The sequence below is a fragment of the Mercenaria mercenaria genome, unplaced genomic scaffold (genome assembly GCF_021730395.1).
Source record: "Mercenaria mercenaria strain notata unplaced genomic scaffold, MADL_Memer_1 contig_538, whole genome shotgun sequence".
NCBI lineage: Eukaryota > Metazoa > Mollusca > Bivalvia > Venerida > Veneridae > Mercenaria > Mercenaria mercenaria.
The window spans coordinates 4,150-15,321 of NW_026463418.1; the positions used below are offsets into that span (position 1 = coordinate 4,150).

The window sequence follows — 11,172 nt, forward strand, 5'->3', positions numbered from 1 at the left end:
TGAATGTGACCTACTGATCTACTTTCTTAATATTTTAGCATCAAATTGCCATTTGAAACATGTGGCTCATATTACTCAGGTGAGTGATTAAGGGTCGTCATGACCCTCTTGTTTTTAATGTACTAAAATGTTGAGTCATTGAGGTGGTTTGTCCACAAGTAACAGGCTCAACATTATGGTACATGTACTATTTCTATCCAGAGGGATATTAAATGTTTTTGATATCTCAGTATTGACATGAGTTTTCAACAGTTTACAAAGGATATTTTGCAACCAAAATGTTTCAAAAGAAATAGCTCGACTGTCAGGGAAAAAAACGCTTTTTAGCTCGACTATTCGAAGAATAGGGGAGCTATCCTACTCGCCCCGGTGTTGGCGTAGCGTCAGCTTCACACAAATGTTAAAGTTTGCGTACCGCCCCAAATATTTTCAAAGTCCATTGAGATATTGCTTTGATATTTTGCATACTTGTTTACCATCATAACCCCAGTCTGTAAAAAGGAGGAGGCAACTCTATCAAGCATTTTGACTGAATTATGGCCCCTTTTCGACTTAGAATAAATGTTAAAGTTTGCGTATCACCCCAAATATTTTCAAAGTCCATTGAGATATTGCTTTGATATTTTGCATACTTGTTAACCATCATGACCCCAGTCTGTAAAAAGGAGGAGGCAACTCTATCAAGCATTTTGACTGAATTATGGCCCCTTTTTGACTTAAAATAAATGTTAAAGTTTGCGTACCAGCCCAAATATTTTCAAAGTCCATTGAGATATTACTTTGATATTTTGCATACTTGTTTACCATCATGACACAAGTCTGTAAAAAGGAGGAGGCAACTCTATCAAGCATTTTGACTGAATTATGGCCCCTTTTCGACTTAGAATAAATGTTAAAGTTTGCGTACCACCCCAAATATTTTAAAAGTCCATTGAGATATTGCTTTAATATTTTGCATACTTGTTAACCATCATGACCCCAGTCTGTAAAAAGGAGGAGGCAACTCTATCAAGCATTTTGACTGAATTATGGCCCCTTTTCGACTTGGAATTAATGTTAAAGTTTGCGTACCACCCTAAATATTTTCAGAGTCCATTCAGATATTGCTTTGATATTTTGCATACTTGTTAACCATCATGACCCCAGTCTGTAAAAAGGAGGAGGCAACTCTATCAAGCATTTTGACTGAATTATGGCCCCTTTTCGACTTGGAATAAATGTTAAAGTTTGCGTACCACCCCAAATATTTTCAAAGTCCATTGAGATATTGCTTTGATATTTTGCATACTTGTTTACCATCATGAACCCAGTCTGTAAAAAGGAGGAGGCAACTCTATCAAGCATTTTCATGAATTATGGCCCCTTTTTGACTTGAAATAAATGTTAAAAGTTTTGCGTACCACCCCAAATATTTTCACAGTCCATTGAGATATTGCTTTGATATTTTGCATACTTGTTTACCATCATGACCCCAGTCTGTAAAAAGGAGGAGGCAACTCTATCAAGCATTTTGACTGAATTATGGCCCCTTTTCGACTTAGAATAAATGTTAAAGTTTGCGTACCACCCCAAATATTTTCAAAGTCCATTGAGATATTACTTTGATATTTTGCATACTTGTTAACCATCATGACCCCAGTCTGTAAAAAGGAGGAGGCAACTCTATCAAGCATTTTGACTGAATTATGGTCCCTTTTCGACTTAGAATAAATGTTAAAGTTTGCGTACCACCCCAAATATTTTCAAAGTCCATTGAGATATTGCTTTGATATTTTGCATACTTGTTTACCATCATGACCCCAGTCTGCAAAAAGGAGGAGGCAACTCTATCAAGCATTTTGACTGAATTATGGCCCCTTTTAGACTTAGAATATGCTTGTTGTAATGTTATAGTTTTACTCATAGCTTATATTATACTATTAAGCACTGAGAATAGTTGAGCGCGCTGTCCACTGACAGCTCTTGTTTATTACTGTTGTTGTACTTCTATTTTTAATGTTATTTGTTGGCTTGTGTTTTCAGGAAAAGATGTTACAGCCAGTGTATGAAGACTGAACTTTTGATAGGTCACAGGTGCTCTCGCAAAGATTGATGGCCTGGCAGCATAAACTATTCTATGGTAAATAGGGCCTGACATAATTTGTGTTATGTTTTTAGCTTTTTATACGCCCGTCTCTGGAAGAGCGGGGCGTATTATGTGAACACCCGTGGATTTTGAAATAACTTGGCATAAGTGTTCACCATAATTAATGAGATGATGTGTCATGTGCAAGATTCAGACCCCTAGCTCCAAGGACAATGTCACAGTTAGAGGTCAACAGTTAACAGGGTCTGTTTCGTGTCCAGTTCAGGGATATAAACTAGTTATTTTTAGCTCGACTATACGAAGTATGGAGAGCTATCCTACTCGACCCGGCGTCGGGTCCTTCCGCGTCCGCACTTTGGTTAAAGTTTTGATGCACTTTCTCTTTATCTTTGTTATTACTTGATGGATTTACTTCACAGTTAAAATAGTTGTTCCTCATCATCACCCACAAAATATGGCACAAGGGTCATATTACTCTTGCACCAATATATCATGAATTATCCCCCCTTTTTACTTAGAATTTCAGGTTAAAGTTTTGGTGCATTTTCACTTTATCTCAGTTATTACTAAATGGATTTGATTCAAACTTAAAATAGTTGTTCAACATCATCAGTCAGATCATATTACACAATGACCATAACTCTTGCACCATTATTTCATGAATTATCCCTCCTTTTTACTTATAATTTTAGGTTAAAGTTTTGATGCACTTTCACTAACTCTTGTTATTACTGAATGGATTTGATTCAAACTTAAAATAGTTGTTCCACCTTATCACCCACATCATATGACACAAGGTTCATAACTCTAGCACCAATTTTTCATGAATTATGCCACTTTAACTTAGATTTAAAGGTTAATTTCGATGCATTTTCACTATATCTCAAGTCATTACAAAATGGATTTGATTTAACATGACACAAGGTGCATCACTGTTGCACCAATATTTCATGAATTACGCCCCCTTTTTGCTAAGAATTGTACTTAATATTTAATGTTTTGATACACTTGATCCTTATCTGTCTTATTACTTAATGCATTTGCAATAATCACCCATTGCTGAAATTTCACATCATAAACTTGATGGAATATAGTTTATTTTTATTTCTTTACAAATGGTATTCATGTTTTATAAGGGAACAACTTTTAAGCTCATCTGTCACTAGTGACAAGGTAAACTTTTGTGATCGCCCTTCGTCTGTCATCGTTGTCCATCCACAATTTCTTTTGAACATGATAGAGACCACATTTTTCAATTGATTTTAATTAAACTCGTACCTAATTTGTGTGAGTATAACATCTTGGTTCCTTTGTTTTGAAAACTGGCCAGATCCTATCATTGGTTCCAAAGCAGGGTTCGAATTTAGCCAGATTTTCTACTTGCATTTTTTCGCAAGTGGTATTTTTTTAACTTGCTAAATGAAAAAACAACTTGCATTTTCCGCGACTTGTCACTTTATTACAACATTAACACAAACATCCACGTGACGAGTCAAGCCAATCGTATCTGCGCTATGTAAATAGTAACTTATTATAGATTACCAAAAAACCCACCGGATGCGGTAAACGTCATCAAAATTAGCGCAGGTACTTGTCAGCAGTTGAATGGACATGCGCACGGGACATGTATCAAGTGTAAACTTCCGTTTACGACGAAAGATGAAAGAGTGCTTCGAAATTCGTTCTGCAAATGACAATGCGCTGCAATGACCGCGAGTTGTTAAAGAAAGAACAGTGAAAGATCGAGACGACCGTTAGAAATGCACATTATTCAGCCAAAATTTTTCACTCGCAAAAAAATGCTGGTGTCTGAAATCTCACCTCGCAGTTTGAAATTTGCACTCGCATTTCGCGAGTATGCGAGCAAAGGTATGACCCCTTAGAAAAGGGCCAGAATTGCTATTTTTATGCCTCCGAAGGGAGGCATATAGTTTTTGAACCGTCTGTCAGTCTGTCCGCAATTTTCGTGTCCGGTCCATATCTTTGTCATCGATGGATGGATTTTCAAATAACTTGGCATGAATGTGCATTGATGGGCGTGTCCGGTCCATATCTTTGTCATCGATGGATGGATTTTCAAATAACTTGGCATGAATGTGTACCACAGTAAGACGACGTGCAGTGCGCAAGACCCAGGTCCGTAGCTCCAAGGTTAAGGTCACACTTAGACGTTAAAGGATAGTGGATTGATGGGCGTGTCCGGTCCATATCTTTGACATCGATGGATGGATTTTCAAATAACTTGGCATGAATGTGTACCACAGTAAGACGACATGCAGTGCGCAAGACCCAGGTCCGTAGCTCAAAGGTCAAGGTCACACTTAGACGTTAAAGGATAGTGCATTGATGGGCGTGTCCGGTCCATATCTTTGTCATCGATGGATGGATTTTCAAATAACTTGGCATGAATGTGTACCACAGTAAGACGACGTGTCACACGCAAGACCCAGGTCCGTAGCTCAAAGGTCAAGGTCACACTTAGACGTTAAAGATCATTTTTCATGATAGTGCATTGATGGGCATGTCCGGTCCATATCTTTGTCATTCATGCATGGATTTTAAAATAACTATGCATGAATGTGTGACACAGTAAGACGATGTGTCGCGCGCAAGACCCAGCTCCGTAGGTCAAAGGTCCTAAACTCTAACAACGGCCATAACTATTCATTCAAAGTGCCATCGGGAGCATGTGTCATCCTACGGAGACAGCTCTTGTTGCTTTTGCAGCCATATAGTCACTTCATTTATGTTTTGATTTGATACAAACTTGCAAAATATTTTTCACATCAATATATCTTAGATACCATGATGAATATGTCAGGTCCAATCATAGGTTCCAATTTGTAATTTTACCTTATGAACTCGATAGAAGTGACATTTTACATTCAATTTTAACCACACTTATATACAACTTGTCAAAATAAGATCTCAATTCTTTAAAAAAAAACAAAAAACGACTAGATTCCATCATTGGTTCTAGAGTTAATGCCTCTAAAATTTTGGCCCTTCTAGCCATATAAAGGTTTTTGATACGCCCGCTTAGCTCAGAAGGTAATGCGTTGGTCTACAGATCGTGGGGTCATAAGTTCGTTCCTCAGGCGGGGCATATTTTCTCTGCAGCAATTTGATAGAAGACATTGTGTCTAAGATCGTTCGTCCTCCACCTCTGATTTATGTAGGGAAGTTGGCAGTTACTTGCGGAGAACTGGTTTGTACCGGTACAGAATCTAGAAAAACTGGTTAGGTTAACTGCCCGTCGTTACAAGACTGAAATACTGTTGAAAAAATGGCGTTAAACCCAAAACAAACTTGCACAAAATGTTTATCTTGATGATCTCTAGGCCAGGTTAAAAACTGTGTCATATGGGTTCAAAAACTAAGTCACCCAGTCAAATCAAAGGAAAAGCTTGTTAACAATCTTGAGACCACATTTATGAGCTCTCTTCATGAAACATGGTCACAATCATTTGAGGAAGTGTCTAGCCGTCCGGTAACCGGACGCCTAGCCTGCGTTCTAGTCGTCCGGTTACCGGACGGCTAGCAAATCATCAGGGGATTTTCTAGTCGTCCGGTAATTGATTTGTTAATGAATAAGTAATGATTTTGTATAGTTTTAAATGTTATTTACTTAAAATATCAATACTTATCTGATTTTTCAGTCGGTTAAATGCAAGAGATCGTGTTTGTTTACAAATCCGTTGATATTCTATTTTTAGAAATGATAAAACATTGATCGCCGAACGTCCATATGCTATTTTGTAAAAAGTGATGTTTTTTTCTAACGGCCTAAACTTTAATTATTAAAACACAAACTTTTTGAAGAATGGAAAGCTTAAAAAAAGCAATTCATTCATTAATTTTGAATATAATTATTTCAAAATAAAATGGATTAATTATGAACGCTTAACTATTGACCATATCGACATTAAGGATAAACCCTTTTTTCCGGTTTTTCTTAAAGTTTTGAACATCACGCTGCCGCTTTTGAAATTAGATGTCATTTAAAACAGTTATTCATTAAAAAATACTTGAATACTAAAATATGAAAATTGAAAGTACTTCAAAACTGTTTTAATTTTGAAAAATCCAGTGAAAAAGTCGAATTTTGTCAGGATGAAATCTAGGTCAGGTTCGAACAGGGTCATCTGGGGTCAAAAACTAGATCACATGGTCAAATCAAAGAAAAACCTTGTGTATGCAGTAGGAGCTGCATTTTACAATAGATATTCATAAAATTTAGTCAGAATCTTTGCCTTGAAAAAAAATGAAGTCAAGTTCGAATATGGGTAATCTGGGGTCAAAAACTAGGTCGTTAGGTCAAATCAGAGGAAAACCGTGTGTATACAATAGTGGCTGCATTTTACATTGGATATTCATGAATATTTTTTCCAGATTGTTTGTCTTTATAAAATAGATCTAGGTGGAGTACAAATGGGGTCATCTGGTCAAAAACTAGGTCACCCAAAAAAAATCAAAGAAAAATTTTGTGAATGCAATAGGGGCTACATTATTTAGGTGTTTCATGAAATTTGATCAAAATGTTTGCTTTGATGAAATCTAGGTCAAGTTTAAATATGGGTCATTTTGGGTCAAATACTAGGTCAAATAAAAGAATAACCTTGTGTATGCAATAGGGGCTGCATGTTTTCACTGGATCTTCAAGATATTTGATTAGAATGTTTGTTTTGATAAAATCTAGACAGAGTTCAAATAGGGGTGATCTGGGGTCAAGAACTAGGTCACCCAGTAAAATCAAAAAAACTTTTTAATTCAATAGTGGCTATATTTTAGGTAGGATGTTCATGAAATCTGACGAAAATGTTTGCTTTAATGAAATTTAGGTCAAGTTCAAATATGATTCATGTTAGGTCAAAACCTAGGTCACCTGGTCAAATCAAAGAATAACCTTGTGTATGCAATAGGAGTTGCATCTTTCAGTGGATCTTCTTGAAATTTGATCAGAATGTTTGTCTTAAAAGCTAGGTAGAGGTCAAGTATGGGTCATAAACAAGATCGTCTGGTCGAATCAAACAAATACCTTGCCTATGCAAAAGTGGTCGCATTTTAAGTATTAAGATACTCATTAAATTGGATCAAACTGTTCTCAGGTGAGCGACCAAGGACCATTTGGTCTTCTTGTTTTTGTAACATCCCCCCCCCCCAGAGTTACGGGACTTTGTTTTTTGTTACTATACTATATACATAGACACAATCTTGTGCGTACCATCTCTCCTCATCCCCTTGACACAATTTAATGAAACTTCACACAAGTGATCAGTAACAACTGTAGTTGTGCATGGGGCATGTTAGGTTCTTTCAGAAAAAAAATTTGCAGAGTTACGGGACTTTGTTTTTTGTTACTATACTATATACAGAGACACAATCTTGTGCACACCATCTCTCCTCATCCCCTTGACACAGTTTAATGAAACTTCACACAAGTGACAACAGTAGTTCTAGAGGTCACACAATAAAATCTTAGACGACTTCGATATTGGGTCATCTGGGGTCAAAAACTAGGTCACCAGGTCAAATCAAAGGAAAAGCTTGTTAACACTCTAGTTTTGGCCCAATCTTAATGAAACTTTGTCAAAAAATTGCTCTCTATGAAATCTTGGCCAAGTTTAATATTGGGTCATCTGGGGTCAAAAACTAGGTCACCTGGTCAAATCAAAGGAAAAGCTTTTTTAATACTGTAGAGGCCACATTTATAACTATATCTTCATGAATTTTGGTCAGAATGTTAATCTTGATGGCCTCAAGATCCAGGCTGATTCTGGGTCATGTAGGATCAAAAACTAGGTCACCAGGTCTAATGAAAGGAAAAGCTAGTTAACACTGTAGAGGCCACATTTATGACCGTATCTTAATGAAACTTGGCCAGAATGTTGACCTTGATGATCTATAGGTCAAGTTCAAATCCTGGTCAGGTAGGGTCAAAAACTAGGTTACAAGATCAAATCAAAGGAAAAGCTTGTTAACACTGTAGAGGCCACATTTATGACTGTATCTTCATGAAACTTGGTCAGAATGTTAATTTTGATGATCTTTAGGTCAAGTTCGAATCTGGGTCATGTGGGGTCAGAAACTAGGGCACTGGGTCAAATCAAAGGAAAAGCTAGTTAACACTTTAGAGATCACATTTATGACCATATTTTTATGAAACTTGGTCAGAATGTTAATCATGATGATCTTTAGGTCAATAGGTCAGGTGAGCGATACAGGGCCTTCATGGCCCTCTTGTTTAGCTCACCAGAGCCAAAGGCTCAGGGTGAGCTATTCTGATCACTCACCGTCCGTCGTCTGTAAACTTCTACTTTAAACAACATCTCCTCATAAACCGCTAGGCCAATTTCATCCAAACTTCACAGGAATGTTCCTTGGGTGAAGCTCTACAAAAGATGTTCAAAGAATTGAATTCCATGCAGAACTCTGGTTGCCATGGCAACCAAAAGGAAAAACCTTCTTCTCAAAAATAGAAGCACTAGAGCTTAGATATTTAGTGTGAAGCATTGCCTAGAGGACCTCTACCTAGTTTGTTCAAATCATGACCCCGGGGTCAAAATTGACCCCGCCCCAGGGGTCACTTGATCTTACATAGGAAAATCTTAAAAAATCTTCTTCTCAAAAACCAGAAGCCCTAGAGCTTAGATATTTGACATGTAGCATTGCTTAGTGGACTTCTACTAAATTTGTTCAAGTCATGACCCCAGGGTCAAAATTGACCCCGCCCCAGGTGTCACTTGATTTTACATAGATTTATATAGGAAAATCGTCAAAACAATTTAAAAAATAAACCAGATCTAGAAGGCCTAAAGCTTAGATATTTGACATGTAGCATTGCCTAGTGGACCTCTACAAAAATGAATGATTTTATATCATAAGATTTACTAATATTAATCATTACATTTTTCTTTTCAAAAATACAGGTGTTGCAGTGGATTCGGAGGTGAAGTCATGAGGAGTTGTTGTGATGGCAGAAGAATGAGTGATCATTTAGCATTTTGCACAAGGGTGTACGAGTGGTCCAGTTAAACAGAGATTACAAACAATTAAAACTATAATTTGATATTACATCTACTTGTGATTGATGGAAGTAATTCAAAGTATCATTTGGACAGATCTGATGAGTTAACAAATATTTGAAAGTATACGAGGAACATTTTACACACCTTCAATATTAGTATGTTGTATAGTAAATATAATAAACAATTAAAGTTGAAAAACTGAACTGGTTTTCACTTGATATACAAAGAGGTAGATTAGCATGTTTAGATTTGCCACTGAACATGTGTTTCCATTTCATCAATACTTCCTGTGGTTAAAGTATTCTGATCAAATCTATTTATTTCCGGTTGAGCTAATGTTTCTGCAACTTCAAAAAAGAAGATTTGTTGTATAAAGCACGACATATAAGATACCCAAATAGCATCAACTATGATTATTTCTTAGACTTGCTTCCTGATCAACACCCCTTGTCTCCAAATTATAATAACACTTTGATACCAATTTGAATGATTTTCTTTAACTCATCGTAATCGTAGTAACAGGTGATTTTCAGATTCAGTATTCATATGAAACCTAGGGATCAACCGACTGTGCTTTAATTGAGACATACATGTATGGCTCGACATTTAAGACATCAATTGATAACAGGCATTATTTGAGTCACTCTTGAAAGTGAGTCATCCATGGATGTCAACCTTGTGAGTCATCCATGGATGACACAGCTACATAGTCATCCGTGGATGGCTCGTTTACAGAAGTGTGTCATCCGTGGATGTCAACCTTGTTAGTGAGTCATCCGTGGATGACACGGCTACATAGTCATCCATGGATGGCTCGTATACAGAAGTAAGTCATCCATGGATGTCTCAGTATGACGGAAAGTGAGTCATGCAGGCATGCGTCATCTCTGAAAGTGAGTCATACTGGCATGGCTCATCTCTGAAAGTGAGTCATGCAGGCTTGACTCGTATTTGAAAGTGAGACATGCAGGCATGGCTCATATATGAATTTATTTATGGTAAAAAGAAACAAATACAACGGTATGTATATTTTCCTTTGTTTGACAAGCGTGGATAAAATATATACATGACGTCACAGAAAAAAAACATATTTGAAAACGCCCGTTTTCTTATTTAAAAACCATATTCTGACTTCAGATAATTCCCTGTTTAGTAGTGTTTTTCTTTTTTCTTTTTTTATTTAATGTCGCATAATAGGTCATATTGCAACTTTTTAGCTTTAATGGTGGAGGAAGACCCCAGGTGCCCCGCCGTGCACTATTTAAGCACGAGAGGGCACATGGGTAGAGCCACCGACCTTCCGTAAGCCAGCTGGATGGTTTCCTCGCATGAAGAATTCAACGCCCCGAGTGAGGCTCGAACCCACATCGATAGGAGGCAAGTGATTTGAAGTCAGCGATCTTAACCACTTGGCCACGGAGGCCCCTCAGAAGTAGTAATAGTAGTAGTGACAGCACCAGCAGCAGAAGCAGTAGAAGCAATATCAGAATTAGTAGCTGTGGTAGGTGTAGTAGTAGCAGCAGAAGCAGAAGTAGCTGTAGCTGCAGCAGCAGAAGCAGTAGCAGTTGCAGAAACAGAAGCAATAGCGCAAGTAGTTTAAGAAGCAAAAAAGGAGTAGTAGAAGTGGTAGCTGCAACAGTAGAAGCTATAGTATCAGTATCAGCTGCAGTAGTAGTAACAATAGATGCAGCAACATTAGTAGTTGATGTAGTAGTAGTAGTAGTAGTAGTAGTAGTAGTAGTTGTAGTAGTAATGTAAGAGAAAAAGTGCTTAAATGAATCATATTAACGTGAATATGCAGCAACTGTACATGTACATCTTACAGTTAGCTGTATTCAGTGTAAGTTATATACGGTTTTATTGCCAATAAAAGCAAGCGCTATACGGCGTAGCCACGTGCGAGTGTGATAAAAGTGAACAGAAATAGGATGCATTTATTAGGGGATTTTTACAACATCACAGAAGCACATATTTTTGTTTGTTTGTTTGTTTGCTTTGGGTTTAACGCCATTTTCAACAGTATTTCAGTCATGTAACGGCGGGCAGTTAACCTAACCA

At 37.2% G+C, this 11,172-nt stretch overlaps 1 long non-coding RNA gene across 1 annotated transcript; it reads left to right on the forward strand.

Annotated features, from left to right (window-relative positions):
- The first annotated feature begins 1,415 nt into the window (after positions 1-1,415).
- LOC128554570 (uncharacterized) lies at positions 1,416-9,317 on the forward strand. Its single transcript, XR_008369640.1, has 2 exons — positions 1,416-2,119; positions 9,016-9,317. It is a non-coding gene; the product is annotated as an uncharacterized LOC128554570 (long non-coding RNA).
- Positions 9,318-11,172: the final 1,855 nt, after the last annotated feature.